The sequence below is a fragment of the Bombina bombina genome, chromosome 6 (genome assembly GCF_027579735.1).
Source record: "Bombina bombina isolate aBomBom1 chromosome 6, aBomBom1.pri, whole genome shotgun sequence".
Lineage (NCBI taxonomy): Eukaryota > Metazoa > Chordata > Amphibia > Anura > Bombinatoridae > Bombina > Bombina bombina.
In genome coordinates, this window is record NC_069504.1 from 152,733,469 (window position 1) to 152,750,613 (window position 17,145).

The window sequence follows — 17,145 nt, forward strand, 5'->3', positions numbered from 1 at the left end:
GTAAAAAATCTTTGCAGACTACTTTATTTATTTTGTCCCTTTTTATGTAATTTGTAAGAAAATTCTGTGCTTTCGAGGTCTAAAATTTATAAGTGCAGATATCAGCCTTCACAAGCCTAACCCTACCACATATCTGTCCCTAATTGGCCTAAGCACGGCTGATCTGATAAACAACTGCAAAACAATGGATAGTTTTACTAACAAAATGACTGTGGATGAATTTGTCTACTCAAGTAACAAGTCCAGTTTGGCTCACCCAAGTAAGGCAAGAGGTGGGTGAAGTCTTGTTGCTAGTAAACAATTGCATGGTGTACGGCAATCCAAACCCCCCCTAAAAAAAACAGATTTACCTTTTATGTTAATTTATTGCAAGTCTCCTGAAAAGTCTTAAAATTACAAGGTGTTTACTGTCACTTTAAGCTCTTTAATTAATATCTAATCCGTGATGTCCTTTTGCTATCTGAAATACATAATTTCTAAAATTAGTGCCTCTCCTTCACCCATTAAAAATCAATTAATGTTGATAATGATGTAATCACTTCAGTTCCACATGCAAACTATTTGGGGGTCACATTTAAAGGGACATAAAACAAGTTGGGATAGAGAGAAAATATAATAATATGTACTTTAATTACTTTACCTGCAAATTTATACTGCAGTGCCTCGCCATTAACCCTTTCTTTTTAGTTTCGGAATTGTAAAGCTCTAACTCCCCCCACACATCTCCTTCTATGGCTGTATCTATATCTATTGTTGCTTTGGTAGAATACAAAAGGGAATAGGGATTATCTGCTGGAGCATGCCTAGAAGCTGTGAACTCAGTTGAAATACAATGCCTGTGCTTAAATACTGATAAGAGGGGGTGGAGTTGGCTCCCCCAGGCAGCTTAGCTTTGTAATTCATTTTGCTTATTTTTGAAAATTATTTAAAAATACTTGCCAGCAATTTTTACATTTTTTTTATGCAAACCATTTTTAATGAATTAGCCCTTTTAGGATATGCACAGATCTCAACCCGTTTTATGTCCCTTTAACTCTGTAATGTCAAATTTATTCCCCAGGTTACTTCTGCTATTTTCATTTAAAATATCTCTTGAAATGTTGCCATTTTCTAACACAAGACACAAATAAAATTCAAATGAATTTTCTTATATCAAAATTTATGCTTACCTAATAAATGTATTTCTTTCCGGATATGGTGAGTCCACGGAATCATCAATTACTGTTGGGAATATCACTTCTGGCCAGCAGGAGGAGGCAAAGAGCACAACAGCAAAGCTGTTAAGTATCACTCCCCTTCCCACAATCCCCAGTCATTCGACAGAAGGAAAAGGAGAAAAGGAGTAACACAAGGTGTAGGGGTGCCTGAGGTTTAGTAAAAAAAAAAATTGTCTTAAAACAAAGGGCAGGGCCATGGACTCCCCATATCCGGAAATAAATACACTTATCAGGTAAGCATAAATTTTGATTTCTTTTCTAAGATATGGTGAGTCAACGGAATCTCCAATTACTGTTGGGAATCAATACCCAAGCCAGAGGACACAGATGATTAGGGAGAGACAAGACAGGTCACCTAAACGGAAGGCACAACCGCTTGAAGAACCTTTCTCCCAAAAGAAGCCTCAGCCGAGGCAAAGTATAAAATTTATAACATTTGTAAAAAGTATGCAAAGAGGACCAAGTTGCAGCCTTGCAAATCTGTTCCACAGAAGCCTTATTTTTGAAAGCCCAAGAAGAAGAAACAGCCCTGGTAGAATGAGCCGTGATTCTCTCAGGAGGCTGCTGTCCAGCAGTCTCATATGCCAAACGAATAATACTTCTCAACCAGAGAGAAAGAGAAGTGGCAGTAGCTTTCTGACCTTTGCGTTTCCCAGAAAAGCAAATAAATAGTGCAGAAGACTGACAAAAGTCCTTACTCGCCTGCAAATAGAATTTAAGAGCCCGCACAACATCTAGGTTGTGCAACAAACGTTCCATATCAGAAGAAGGATTAGGATAGAGAGAAGGAACAACATTTTCCTGATTAATATTTCTATCCGAAACAACATTAGGAAGAAAAACAAACTTGGTACGAAGAACTGCCTTATCTGCATGAAATATGTGATAAGGCAAATCGCACTGCAAGGCTGAGAGTTCCAAAACTCTCCGAGCAGAAGAGATAGCAGTAAGAAACCAAACCTTCCAAGATAACAACCTAATATCTATGGAATGCATTGGCTCAAACAGAGCCTGCTGCAAAACTTTGAGAACAAGGTTAAGGCTCCAAGGTGGAGCAACAGATTTAAACACAGGCCTGATTGTGACCAAGGCCTGAAAAAAAATTTGCACATCTGGCACATCCGCCAGGCGCTTGTGTAGCAAAATAGATAGGGCAGAGATCTGACCTTTCAGAGTACTGACAGACAAAACCTTCTCCAGGCCTTCCTGGAGAAAGGATAAAATTCTTGGACTCCTGCCCCTACTCCAAGAGTATCCTTTGGATTCACACCAATGAAGATATTTATGCCATATCTTATGGTAAATCTTTCTAGTAACAGGCTTACGAGCCTGAATCATGGTCTCAATGACCAACTAAAATTAAGCGTTCAATCTCCAAGCAGTCAGATTCAGAGAAATTAGGTTTGGATGAAGAAAAGGACCCCGATATAGAAGGTCCTTCCTCAGAGGGAGTCTCCACGGAGGTAGACATTACATTTCCACTAGGTGTGCATACCAGATCCTGCGAGGCCAAGCAGGAGCTATTAGAATCACTGAAGCTCTCTCCTGCTTGATCTGAGCAATGACTCGTGGAAGGAGAGCAAAAGGAGGAAAAAGGTATGCCAACCTAAAGTTCAAAGGAACTGCCAGAGCATCTATCAGGAAAGCCTGAGGAACCCTTGACCTTGAACCGTACTTTGGAAGCTTGGTGTTCTGTAGAGACGCCATCAGATCCAATCCCATTAGCCCCCATTTGGTGGTTAACCTGGAGAACACCTCCGGATGGAGTTCCCACTCCCCGGGATGGAAAGTCTGTCTGCTTAGGAAATTTGCTTCCCAATTATCTACTCCTGGAATGTGGATGGCAGATAGACAGCAACTGTGAGCTTCCGCCAACTGAATGATCCGAGCCACCTCCTTCATGGCTAAGGAACTCCGATTTCCCTCTTGGTAGTTATGTAAGACAATGAGGTTATGTTGTCTGACTGGAACCTGATAAACCATCAAGGCATTGAAGATAGTTCTAAACTCCAGAATGTTTATGGGGAGAGCAGATTCCTCCTGAGACCACAGTCCCTGCGCCTTCAAAGAGTCCCAAACCGCTCCCCAGCCCTTCAGGCTGGCATCTGTGGTCACAATCACCCATGAGGGTCTCCGAAAGCATGTTCCCTGAGACAGATGTTCTTGAGACAGCCACTATGGAAGAGAGTTTTTCGCCGCTTGATCTAGAACTATCCTCTGAGATAGGTCTGCATAATCCCTGTTCCATTGGCTAAGCATACATAACAGTAGTGCTCTCAAATGGAATAGAGCAAAGGGAAGCAATCGAGCAAAGAGTTCCCTCTTTTTTGGGGACCACGAACAGGTTGGAATAGAACCCAAGACCCTGCTCCTGTACTGGGACTGGAACTATTACTCCCAGGAGGGAAAGGTCCTGTACACATTTTAAAAAGGCTTCTCTTTTTGTCTGGTCTAAAGATAATCTTGAGAGGTGAAATCTGTCCCTGGGAGGAAAGGTCTTGAATTCAAACTTGTAACCCTGGGATACTATATCCACAGCCCAAGGATCTGGGACATCTTGTATTCAAGCTTGAGAGAACTGAGAGAGTCTGCCCCCTACTTGATCTGATCCCAGATCAGGGGCAAACCCTTCATGCTGACTTGGAGTCAGCTGCGGGCTTTTACAATTGCTTCCCCTTGTTTCAAGACTGAGTGGGTTTCCAAGAAGGCTTGAACTGATCTTGTTTGGCAAAAGCCGGGGAAGACTTACCTCTGAAATTACGAAAGGAACGAAAATGACTTTGATGAACTTTCGCTCTATTCTTCCTATCCTGAGAGAAAAAGACCCTTTTCCACCCGTAATATCATAAATAATCTCTATTTACCCTGGACCAAACAATATCTTACCCTTATAAGGAAGACCCAAAAGCTTGACCTTAGAGGAGACATCTGCTGACCAAGATTTCAGCCACAAGGCTCTGTGGCCTAACACTGCGAAAACAGATGACTTGGCACTCAGCTTAATCCCCTGCAAGATAGCATCAGAAATAAAGGAATTAGCCAATTTAAGAGCTTAAATTCTGTCTTGAATCTTATCTAAAGGAGTTTCTACCTGAAGAGAATCAGACAAAACATCAAACCAGTAAGATGCAGCACTTGTCACAGTGGCAATGCAAACTGCAGGTTGCCATAAAAGACCAAGATGAACGTAAATTCTTTTAAAGTAAACCTCCATCTTTTTATCCATAGGATCTTTTAAAGAGCAACTATCCTCAATAGGAATAGTTGTCCTCTTGGCTACAGTAGAAATAGCCCCTTCTACTTTAGGAACAGAGTGTCATGTTTCCGTAATGGAGTCCGCATCTGGAAACATTTTCTTAAAAATAGGAGACTGGGAAAAAAGATACCCCCGTCTTCTCCCACCCCTGGGTAATAATATCCGAAGCCCGGTCAGGAAACCCGGAAAAACCTCCTTAGAAGAAGGAACTTCAAAGTAATTATTAAGTTTACCAGATTTCTTAGGCTGGACAGTGACAGGATTATCCGAGTCGTCCAAGGTAGCCAACACCTCTTTTAACAAAACACAAAAGTGTTCAAGCTTAAATCTGAAAAAACTTCCATCAATTTCAGACGACGGACTTACACTATCCAAATCTGAGATCTCACCCTCAGAAAGCTCTGACACATCTTCCGCATCTGTTTTAAGAGGAAGGGCCATCTGAGACAAACCACTGGAATCAGAGACCTTGCCGTCTGAATTGCTTTTCCTCTTATGTTTTCCCTTCAACATAGGAAAAGAAGCTAACGCTGCAGATATCGCTGAGGAAATCTGAGCTGCAATTTCTGCTTTCAAAAATGCTCCTCTGGGAGCTATAGAGGAACTTCAGGGCACTGCATGTGATGCCATTGTGGCTTGGGACATTCCAGGAGAAGGCTGTGGTATTACCTGAACAGCATCATCCTGAGAGACATTAGGCTCATTAATCAAAAGTCTTTCTTTACACTGTAAAGTCTTTTTAACACACGAGGAACAGAACTGCATTGGTGAAGCAATCTGAGCTTCTAAACACAATAGACATGCATTTAACTGAATTTGATCCTGATCTTTAACAGACATGATCGTAGAAAGAAAATCACTGTGCAAATGATATATGAAAAATATACTAATGGCACCTTGTATTAAGGCAATTAACAAATTAAATTGCCAGCAAAAAGAAGTGCAATTAATGAGCAACTATGCGCTCCACTAACACTCAGGAACCCCACACCTCAATCTTAGCTGAGGCGTCTACCTGTCACCAACTCCGGAGAGGGATACAGATTAAAGTCTCACTCTCGCGTCAGTACGGCTCTGAAGCTGAGAACAAAAGAGCGTCACAAGATCAGCTGTAATACAACTGAGCCACAGAGAGGTGCAAAACAAAAAAACTTGCTACTTCCTGTTTACGTAATGCAGAGTAACTATCTTAGCTGATCTCAAATCAACTATACTGACAAGCTTGTTATAAGCCGATAATTAGAGTAAAGGGGCCACTGCACACAGGACTTTCTCAATAATCCCCTCTCTCCGTAATAAAAAGTGACCCTTTCTCACTTAATAAGAACATTTTTTCCCTCAATAAAAGAGCCTCAATAACCCTTTCATTACTGAAAGGATAAAGTCTCAGTCACAATGCCCTGCACCATGCCCAACTTATCCTTATATAAAGTATTAGCCTGTCACTTGTCAAAAATGCAGAGAATATTGCAAGTGCTTATAAATTCTCCCCACCTGGAAGAAAAATAGGCACTTACCTGCCAAATCCGCTGTCTGACATGTAAACAGCTTACCAGGTATGTAAGGACACAGTTCCTCACAGAGACCTGTAAAACAGAAAGAACAGAGTCACCTACTCTGTTTTTCTCTACTAGGGCAGCACAATACTAGGAAAACACAGTAAGGCCCACCTTACCAGTTCCTAGCTGCTTGAAAGCCACCACAACCCTTACTCAAGAGATTAACGTGGAGTACGGCTAGACCCCAAAAACTTGCTTGTAGAAATTCAACATGTCAGACACCAAAATATTCACCTCCTCCTTGTACGAAGGCAAAGAGAATGACTGGGGATTATGGGAAAGGGAGTGATACTTAACAGCTTTGCTGTGGTGTTTTTTGCCTCCTCCTGCTAGCCAGGAGTGATATTCCCAACAGCAATTGATTATTCTGTGGACTCACCATATTTTAGGAAATAAATCCCATTTCTACTACTGCAACTGCAAGCTTGATAGCCCTCCACCTACAGTATGTCTTCTTTTCTATCTCCCTCAACTGTTTCCCCTTATGGTAACATTTAAAAATCATATTCTGAACAGGGATAGGCAAGGTGTCCGTACACAGACACTGGTGTCCGTGACTAGCCCTTGCAGTGTCCGCCACAACCTTAGAATATAGTTTCAATCTGATTAAATAATAGGAATAAAAAAAAATATGTAGTGTGAATAAAGTTAGTGGCGATATTGGGTGATAAGTTATGGAATAAATAAAGCCTGAGTGAAATACTGGATATGTATCTGCATCTGTATAACAACACTCAGCTCTATACAAAGACACAGTATTGACACTAGCACATGTGTATAGCCAGACAAGGGCTGGTTATAGGGTCAGTGGTATTTGTATCAGTATAATAACACCCAGCGCTATATAATAACACAATAGTGACACTGGCACATGGGTATAGCCAGAGGAGGGCTGGTTATAGAATCAGTGGTATCTGCATCAGTATAATAACACCCAGCACTATATAATGACACAGTAGTGACACTGGCACATGGGTATAGCCAGAGGAGGGCTGGTTATAGTATCAGTGGTATCTGCATCAGTATAATAACACCAAGCATTATATAATGACACAGTAGAGACACTGGCACATGGGTATAGCCAGAGGAGTACCAAAGAATAGAAGAGCCGCACACAGTTTAAATGTCCAACTTCGCAAATTTATTGCGAAAAGTGAAAATTACCAATACAAACACAGAAACAAGGTGCCTTGTTTCTGTGTTTGTATTGGTAATTTTCACTTTTTGCAATAAATTTGCGAAGTTGGACATCTAAACTGTGTGCGGCTCTTCTAATCTTTGGTACTACTTTGGGCGGATGGTTCCCGCACCGCAGAGCTCTGCACCTTGCCAGGATTGAGGGTCTATCTGCTGGAGGATCACGCTGCCGCTAAGGTGGATGACGTCATATGCCCGGGACGGATCTGTGCTGTGTACTCCGTGAGCTGTTGCAGCTGCAAACTTACTCTCTATAGCCAGAGGAGGGCTGCTTATTGGATCAGTGGTATCTGCATCAGTATAATAACACCAAGCACTATAAATTAATGTTTTTAATTTCAAATGTAACTTAGTGTCCTTCACTATGGTCTGTACTTTGGAAAATGTCCGCCACAGTCCTTGTCTGTGCCTATCCCTGATTCTGAAAGATAAAATACAAAGCACCAAAAGCTAATAAACCCTTCAAGGACATGCAGTCAGGGGAGGAACCTTTCATCAAAAGAAAAAAGAAAATAATGTTAAAGTAAAATGAAAATAAAAATAAACTTACCGGGGGCGGAGCTTGGCCACGCAGGCAAATGGCCGCAAACTAGAACAGCTCCAAGCTACTGCACCTAAATAAAATGGCCAATTAGACATAAAAAATAGAACATCCAGCACCGGGGTTTATCAAGAGCAACCCAGAGACTTCAAAGGACCCAGAAAGCCCAGCACCGCAAGCGCTCACAGACCTAAAGCAACTACGGTCTGGAGAGGCCTGAGCAGTATACTTTGGCGCCTTACATACCGCAAGTCCCCTAAGCAACAGGCACAGACAAACCAGGCCCGGCGGAGAGAGTCAAAACCTGTCGAGCCAAACACCGCACAGAACAATCAGCGCCGGAGAGCAGAGGCCTTAGGTGTCGGGGTGATGACAGGAGCGGCGCACATAATTCCGGTGAGACAAACACTTTACCTGTAACTGCACAGCGTGGTGCGGGGGACATGTTGTAAAGCGAAAGAGAGGCACAGATTTCAAAGCAGGGTTGTAAGGAAAGGTCCCAGCAGCAAACGTAATAGCAGGGAGGGAGAGCATAAAACACCTCAAAGACAGCACAGCGATTACATGGATAAAGATCTTAAAAGACTTTAGCCTGCATAAGTAAAGACATTTGAATAAGCATAGGAGGACAGGAGTCAGGCTAGGAGTTACTGAGAAAGATAGTCAGGCTATCACAGAATAAAACACTGAGGCCATTTCCAAAGAGACAGTGTTTAATATACTGAGCCTAGCGATACTTAGAAAAGCCTATATAAATTGCAACACAAAACCAAGAAAACCCCCCCCAAAAAACCCAAAAAACATGACAGCTCGCTCCTTATAGCCTGACGCACTGTCCTCTGCAAGAACACTGGCAATAACATATACAATTATTGGCAGTTATTATAAGGCATGCCTGGCAAAAAAACAACAAAAGGCAGAGAAAAAAACCACCCTAAAACCATTAAGCAAATATCTAAAGCCTTTAGAAACCCACGTGGAAACAGAGAAACAAAATATGGCAGACAGGGCCGGCGCTTGTGTAAGGCAGGCTAGGCAGTCGCCTTAGTGTGCCCCCAGCAGGGGGGCGCCGGATCTGCAGCTGCCTAGCTGCCGGTGAGTGAAAAAATTATTTGCTCACACTCGCACAGCACAGGACATCCTGCGGGTGCAGCGCTACTGAGCTCATATGATCAGATCATTCATGCCAAGTGCAGGGGAGAGCGTGATTGTGAAGCTTACTTGTTTCCTACCAGGTACTACTACACCTAGTCTGGCAGATCTAACCCAGGCTGTCTACATGTGGAGGATGCATGTGAGACAGTCAGTAAAAGAGAGACTCTGTGCGGCGCGCCACGTGACGTGCGTCAGTCAGTGATTTGGAGGTGCGGCGACCATGGACTAGAGACATGGGTGGAGAGGGGAGGGAGCCAGGCTGCCAGCCAAGCCGAGTCATGCTGAGAGTCTGACTGAGAGGGAAATGTCACGTTGTGTGGATGCTAGGGTGCCTCGGCTCGTTACTGACACAGTAACAGACAGTCACTGCTGTCCATCCACATTTTGAGCCATGTGAGCGTGAGAGACGCCCACCCAGTGCAGATGGTCTGGTACTTGATGCTGGAAGGAACTTCATTGGAAGGAGTGAGAGGTAGGTGTCATGGTTGTGACGGTTGCCTCTCTAAATGAATATGTGCATTTGTATGTGTAAAGGTGTTTGTGTAAAATGTGTTTGTGTGTGTGTGTAAAATGCATGTAACTGTGTATGTGTGTGTGTGTGTGTGTGTAAAATGCATGTAACTGTGTATGTGTGTGTGTGTAAAATGTGTGCGTGTAACTGTGTGTGTGTGTGTGTGTAAATGTGTAACTGTGTGTAAATGTATGTGTGTAACTGTGTGCGTGTAAAATGTGTAGGTGTGTGTGTGTAAAATGTATAAGTGTGTGTGTGTGAGAATTTTCACCCACAACAGTAATCCCTAACTTTCCTTCTTTTGTTGGGACATTAACTTTCTCTATTTCCCCATTGCTACAAATCCCATGTGTGTGTATATATATATATATATATATACTGTATGTATATATATATATACTTTATGTATATGTATATGTATATATATATAAATATATATACATACACACATATATATACACATATATATACTGTATGTATATATGTATTCTGTATGTGTATATATATATATATATATATATATATATACACACATACATACAACCACTGTCTGATTTGAATTTAGCACCAATAAGCAAGCACTGCCCAGGTGCTGAATCAAAAATGGGCCAGCTCCTAAGCTGACATTCCTGCCTTTTAAATATAGATACCAAGATAACAAATACAATTTGATAATAGGAGGTAATTAAAAAGTTGCATATCCCTTTAACTAGGATGGTATGTAATTGGGGGGCGGGGGGGGGGCGCAAAATGTATTTTCGCCTGTGTGGCCAAAAATCCTAGCACCGGCCCTGATGGCAGATAAGCAATCCGTGACCTCTGAACAGCAAGGCACTGAGGAAGAGCAACTGCTCGCTAACGCCACAAAAAAAGACCTATTGCACTTGTCTTCTAAAGAAGATATCCAAAACATAATGCAAGAAATGCGAAACCTTTTTCAAGACTTGAGAAAAGATATCAGCTCTCTGGAGAACAGAGTCACCATTATAGAAGAAGCACAGGCCACAGCAAACATTAAAGATATTACAAACTCCACAAAGCTACAGGACCATGAGGCTATTATTCAAACTCTATCAGAAAAGCTAGAAGATTTAGACAATAGGGGGCTATGTAACAATATTAGAGTAAGAGGAGTCCCAGAAACTGTACACCCCCCAGCCATTGAAGGTTACTTACAAAGCTTGTTTTTCCAAACACTCAAAGGAACACCATCTTCAGCTGAGATTACGATGGAGCGGGCTCATAGGGCCCTGAGACCCAAACCCCCTCCTAAAGCCCCACCAAGGGACATAATAATAAAATTCCTGAACTTTAAAGACAAAGAGGAGCTGATGCGATGTGCACGAGCCAAGAAGTTAATACAACATGCAGGCACAGAATTACAGCTATTCTCGGATTTGTCACCAACAACACTACAGAAAAGGCGGGAGCTAGCCCATGTGACGGAGCAACTAAGAATCCGCAAGATCCAATACATATGGGGGTTCCCGGTCTCATTAATAGTCATTCACAACGGCAAGCCTGTAATATATAAACCAGGTTCAGACCTGCAAGCCTTTTTAACAGACATAGGCGGCACGGCGACAATGTCCCGACACGGGGACCATCAAGACAGCAATGCGGATGAAAGGCCCAGAGCTGGGACAACCAGTGAAAATGGGGACTAACAGACATTGTGCAAGACACACAGATAAATATGAAGCAGGCAGCTGCCCTAAACAAAGATATGGACTAAGGTGAAACATAGAAACCCTAAATCTGATGAGACTCAGCTAGCCTGCCCTGGGCCGAAGTTCTGCGCACTGGAGCGCTGACCTTTGTTTGATATTCTACCCACTAAGGGAGACTTAGAGAGCAGATTAGTCCATTGACTAAGTATTTAATAACTTTTTTATTACCCCAACAGGTGCCGTTCAGCAAACTGTGAGTTAGTATTGATTATGTTATGTTCAATGTTGTGTTTACTGTCCTATTCACTCACCTGTACACAAAACGCAAAGTTAAAAGTTACGCACACACCTTTCTAGACAGGATCTACCTTAGATTGCATTAGGTAAAGCAGTGGGAGAGTAGAGACAACATCCAGAGTTTAAAACTCAAAGATGAGGGGGACCCTTGCCCTAAATAAAAAGTTAGGCTGGAGCGGGTCGCAGACCCAATTTCCTTGAAAAAACCTAACTGTTCCGCCTTTTGTTAAAAGAAAGATGAAACTCTGTGCCATCATGAACTGTTCCCTAATTAATAGCTTACCCATTATGGGAGACCCTAAGAACAGAATCAACTAATATCCTATCATACAATAACTTATTACTACTTTAACAGGCACTAATCATAGAGTTGCAGGCTGGCAATGTTAACGATAGTTGTAGTGCCCTCCTACACCTACCCACAAATCACACAGTTAAAGTTAGGGGGAAAAAATATACATATAAGTTGCCAGGCCAGAATCAAATTTCACCATATACCAAGTAAAGCAACAAGGGAACAGAGGTAACGCCAAGAAGGTAAACCCTAATAAACTAGACTCCCCACGAAGACTTAGCCACATGGTCAAACTAAAAACACAGCAGCGAGCCACCAAAGTAGTAACCCATATTAAAATAACCACATTACTCAACACAAAGACTTAAAAGTAATATAGTACCCCTATACTCAGCATCTAAGTCTGTATGGCGAAGCAGATACCCAGGGCCACCTCCCAGGGGCACTGGGGTCTGCCATATCTCTTTGTTTAATTTTGCTATGGTTAAAGTTGCAAGTACTCAAAGATTACCACCCTCTGAACTGTTGACAAGTTTACTGTTGTTTACTGTATTACTTATTTTGTTTATTGTTTCCTCTTCCAATCTTACTGTATCCTCTTAGCCGTATAGGCAAGACTACTAGTACTAAAAAAAGAGGAATCACAAGCAATTTTATTATTTATCGAATATAGTATTCACAAGTTGTCCAGTGGGTCGGACGAATAATTAGAACTTGTTCAAACACTAAACCTTAATAGGAGGGTTTTTTTTTCTTTTTTTTTCTTCCCTTCCTACAGAAAGTCGACCCCTCCTTGCTTCCCCTTCGCACCCTCCAACACATTCAACAAGATGAACACCCAAAATAGTAAATTCCAAACACATAGTCTCAAGCTTACTACAATAAATGCTAAGGGCCTAAACAGCCCTGGGAAGAGATCAATAGCCTTTCGGGAATTAAAAAAAGATACACAGTCACATTCTATTCCTGCAGGAGACACACTTCGCAAAAGGTAAAGAACCCAAATGGCACAACATGCAATACCCCAGAGCTTTCTTTGCATCTGGCCCATCAAAAAAAGGAGGAGTTGGAATCCTGTTCCACCACACAATCCCCTTCAGATGCACACACACAGAGAAAGACCCAGACGGGCGCTTTATAATACTAACAGGCACATTATACGAGCACCCAATCACCTTGGCTTCAATGTACGCCCCGAACACCAATCAGCATATATTTCTAAAGCGGTTATCCAGTTCTCTCCTGGACTTTGCAAAAGGACCAGTGTTTGTAGCGGGCGACATAAATATCCCCCTAGACCCACAGCAAGACACTTCCAATGGCACATCTAGTGTATGTACTAAAATACTCAAATCAGTAAAAGCAACATTGACGGATTTGCATCTAAATGATACCTGGCGCATAACACACCCAACTTCTAAGGACTACACCTATTATTCATCCCCCTGCGCAAAGTACTCCCGCATAGACTACATTTTCACAGATTCTGTAGGTCTCGACATGGTAGGCGAGTGCAAAATTGGGCATATCACCTGGTCTGATCACGCCCCGGTCACTACTGAAATTTTTTGGCCAGACTTACCCCCAACGTCCTACATTTGGAGACTAGATGAAACCCTACTGGACAAACCCCTAATTAAGATCGAGCTACAAAAAATATAATTTATGTAAGAACTTACCTGATAAATTCATTTCTTTCATATTAGCAAGAGTCCATGAGCTAGTGACGTATGGGATATACATTCCTACCAGGAGGGGCAAAGTTTCCCAAACCTTAAAATGCCTATAAATACACCCCTCACCACACCCACAATTCAGTTTAACGAATAGCCAAGAAGTGGGGTGATAAGAAAAAAGTGCGAAAGCATATAAAACAAGGAATTGGAATAATTGTGCTTTATACAAAAAAATCATAACCACCACAAAAAAGGGCGGGCCTCATGGACTCTTGCTAATATGAAAGAAATGAATTTATCAGGTAAGTTCTTACATAAATTATGTTTTCTTTCATGTAATTAGCAAGAGTCCATGAGCTAGTGACGTATGGGATAATGACTACCCAAGATCTGGATCTTTCCACGCAAGAGTCACTAGAGAGGGAGGGATAAAATAAAGACAGCCAATTCCTGCTGAAAATAATCCACACCCAAAATAAAGTTTAATGAAAAACATAAACAGAAGATTCAAACTGAAACCGCTGCCTGAAGTACTTTTCTACCAAAAACTGCTTCAGAAGAAGAAAATACATCAAAATGGTAGAATTTAGTAAAAGTATGCAAAGAGGACCAAGTTGCTGCTTTGCAAATCTGATCAACCGAAGCTTCATTCCTAAACGCCCAGGAAGTAGAAACTGACCTAGTAGAATGAGCTGTAATCCTTTGAGGCGGAGTTTTACCCGACTCGACATAGGCATGATGAATTAAAGATTTCAACCAAGATGCCAAAAAAATGGCAGAAGCTTTCTGGCCTTTTCTAGAACCGGAAAAGATAACAAATAAACTAGAAGTCTTTCGGAAAGACTTAGTAGCTTCAACATAATATTTCAAAGCTCTAACAACATCCAAAGAATGCAACGATTTCTCCTTAGAATTCTTAGGATTAGGACATAATGAGGGAACCACAATTTCTCTACTAATGTTGTTGGAATTCACAACCTTAGGTAAAAATTCAAAAGAAGTTCGCAACACCGCCTTATCCTGATGAAAAATCAGAAAAGGAGACTCACAAGAAAGAGCAGATAATTCAGAGACTCTTCTGGCAGAAGAGATCGCCAAAAGGAACAAAACTTTCCAAGAAAGTAATTTAATGTCCAATGAATGCATGGGTTCAAAAGGAAGAGCTTGAAGAGCCCCCAGAACCAAATTCAAACTCCAAGGAGGAGAAATTGACTTAATGACAGGTTTTAAATGAACCAAAGCTTGTACAAAACAAAGAATATCAGGAAGATTAGCAATCTTTCTGTGAAAAAGAACAGAAAGAGCAGAGATTTGTCCTTTCAAAGAACTTGCGGATAAACCTTTATCTAAACTATCCTGAAGAAACTGTAAAATTCTCGGAATTCTAAAAGAATGCCAAGAAAAATGATGAGAAAGACATCAAGAAATATAAGTCTTCCAGACTCTATAATATATCTCTCTAGATACAGATTTACGAGCCTGTAACATAGTATTAATCACAGAGTCAGAGAAACCTCTTTGACCAAGAATCAAGCGTTCAATCTCCATACCTTTAAATTTAAGGATTTGAGATCCTGATGGAAAAAAGAACCTTGCGACAGAAGGTCTGGTCTTAGCGGAAGAGTCCACGGATGGCAAGAGGCCATCCGGACAAGATCCGCATACCAAAACCTGTGAGGCCATGCCGGAGCTACTATGCAGAACAAACGAGCATTCCTTCAGAATCTTGGAGATTACTCTTGGAAGAAGAACTAGAGGAGGAAAGATATAGGCAGGATGATACTTCCAAGGAAGTGATAATGCATCCACTGCTTCCGCCTGAGGATCCCGGGATCTGGACAGATAAGTGGGAAGTTTCTTGTTTAGATGAGACGCCATCAGATCTATTTCTGGAAGCTCCCACATTTGAACAATCTGAAGAAATACCTCTGGGTGAAGAGACCATTCGCCCGGATGCAACGTTTGGCGACTGAGATAATCCGCTTCCCAATTGTCTATACCTGGGATATGAACCGCAGAGATTAGACAGGAGCTGGATTCCGCCCAAACCAGAATTTGAGATACTTCTTTCATAGCCAGAGGACTGTGAGTCCCTCCTTGATGATTGATGTATGCCACAGTTGTGACATTGTCTGTCTGAAAACAAATGAACTATTCTCTCTTCAGAAGAGGCCAAGACTGAAGAGCTCTGAAAATTGCACGGAGTTCCAAAATATTGATCGGTAATCTCACCTCCTGAGATTCCCAAACTCCTTGTGCCGTCAGAGATCCCCACACAGCTCCCCAACCTGTAAGACTTGCATCTGTTGAAATTACAGTCCAGGTCAGAAGAACAAAAGAAGCCCCCTGAATTAAACGATGGTGATCTGTCCACCACGTTAGAGAGTGTCGTACAATCGGTTTTAAAGATATTAATTGAGATATCTTTGTTTAATCCCTGCACCATTAATTCAGCATACAGAGCTGAAGAGGTCGCATGTGAAAACGAGCAAAGGGGATCGCGTCCGATGCAGCAGTCATAAGACCTAGAATTTCCATGCATAAGGCTACCGAAGGGAATGATTGTGACTGAAGGTTTCGACAAGCTGAAATCAATTTTAGACGTCTCTTGTCTGTCAAAGACAGAGTCATGGACACTGAATCTATCTGGAAACCCAGAAAGGTTACCCTTGTCTGAGGAATCAATGAACTTTTTAGTGAATTGATCCTCCAACCATGATCTTGAAGAAACAACACAAGTCGATTCGTATGAGATTCTGCTAAATGTAAAGACTGAGCAAGTACCAAGATATCGTCCAAATAAGGAAATACCACAATACCCTGTTCTCTGATTACAGACAGAAGGGCACCGAGAACCTTTGTAAAAATTCTTGGAGCTGTAGCTAGGCCAAACGGCAGAGCCACAAACTGGTAATGCTTGTCCAGAAAAGAGAATCTCAGGAACTGATAATGATCTGGATGAATCGGAATATGCAGATATGCATCCTGTAAATCTATTGTGGACATATAATGCCCTTGCTGAACAAAAGGCAAGATAGTCCTTACAGTTACCATTTTGAACGTTGGTATCCTTACATAACGATTCAATATTTTTAGATCCAGAACTGGTCTGAATGAATTCTCCTTCTTTGGTACAATGAAGAGATTCGAATAAAACCCCAGCCCCTGTTCCAGAACTGGAACTGGCATAATTACTCCAGCCAACTCTAGATCTAAAACACATTTCAGAAATGCTTCAGCTTTCACTGGATTTACTGGGACACAGGAAAGAAAAAATCTCTTTGCAGGAGGTCTTATCTTGAAACCAATTCTGTACCCTTCTGAAACAATGTTCTGAATCCAAAGATTGTGAACAGAATTGATCCAAATTTCTTTGAAAAAACGTAACCTGCCCCCTACCAGCTAAGCTGGAATGAGGGCCGCACCTTCATGTGGACTTAGAAGCTGGCTTTGCTTTTCTAGAAGGCTTGGATTTATTCCAGACTGGAGATGGTTTCCAAACTGAAACTGCTCCTGAGGATGAAGGATCAGGTTTTTGTTCTTTGTTGAAACGAAAGGAACGAAAACGATTATTAGCCCTGTTTTTACCCTTAGATTTTTTATCCTGTGGTAAAAAAGTTCCTTTCCCACCAGTAACAGTTGAGATAATAGAATCCAACTGAGAACCAAATAATTTGTTACCCTGGAAAGAAATGGAAAGTAGAGTCGATTTAGAAGACATTTCAGCATTCCAAGTTTTAAGCCATAAAGCTCTTCTAGTTAAAATAGCTA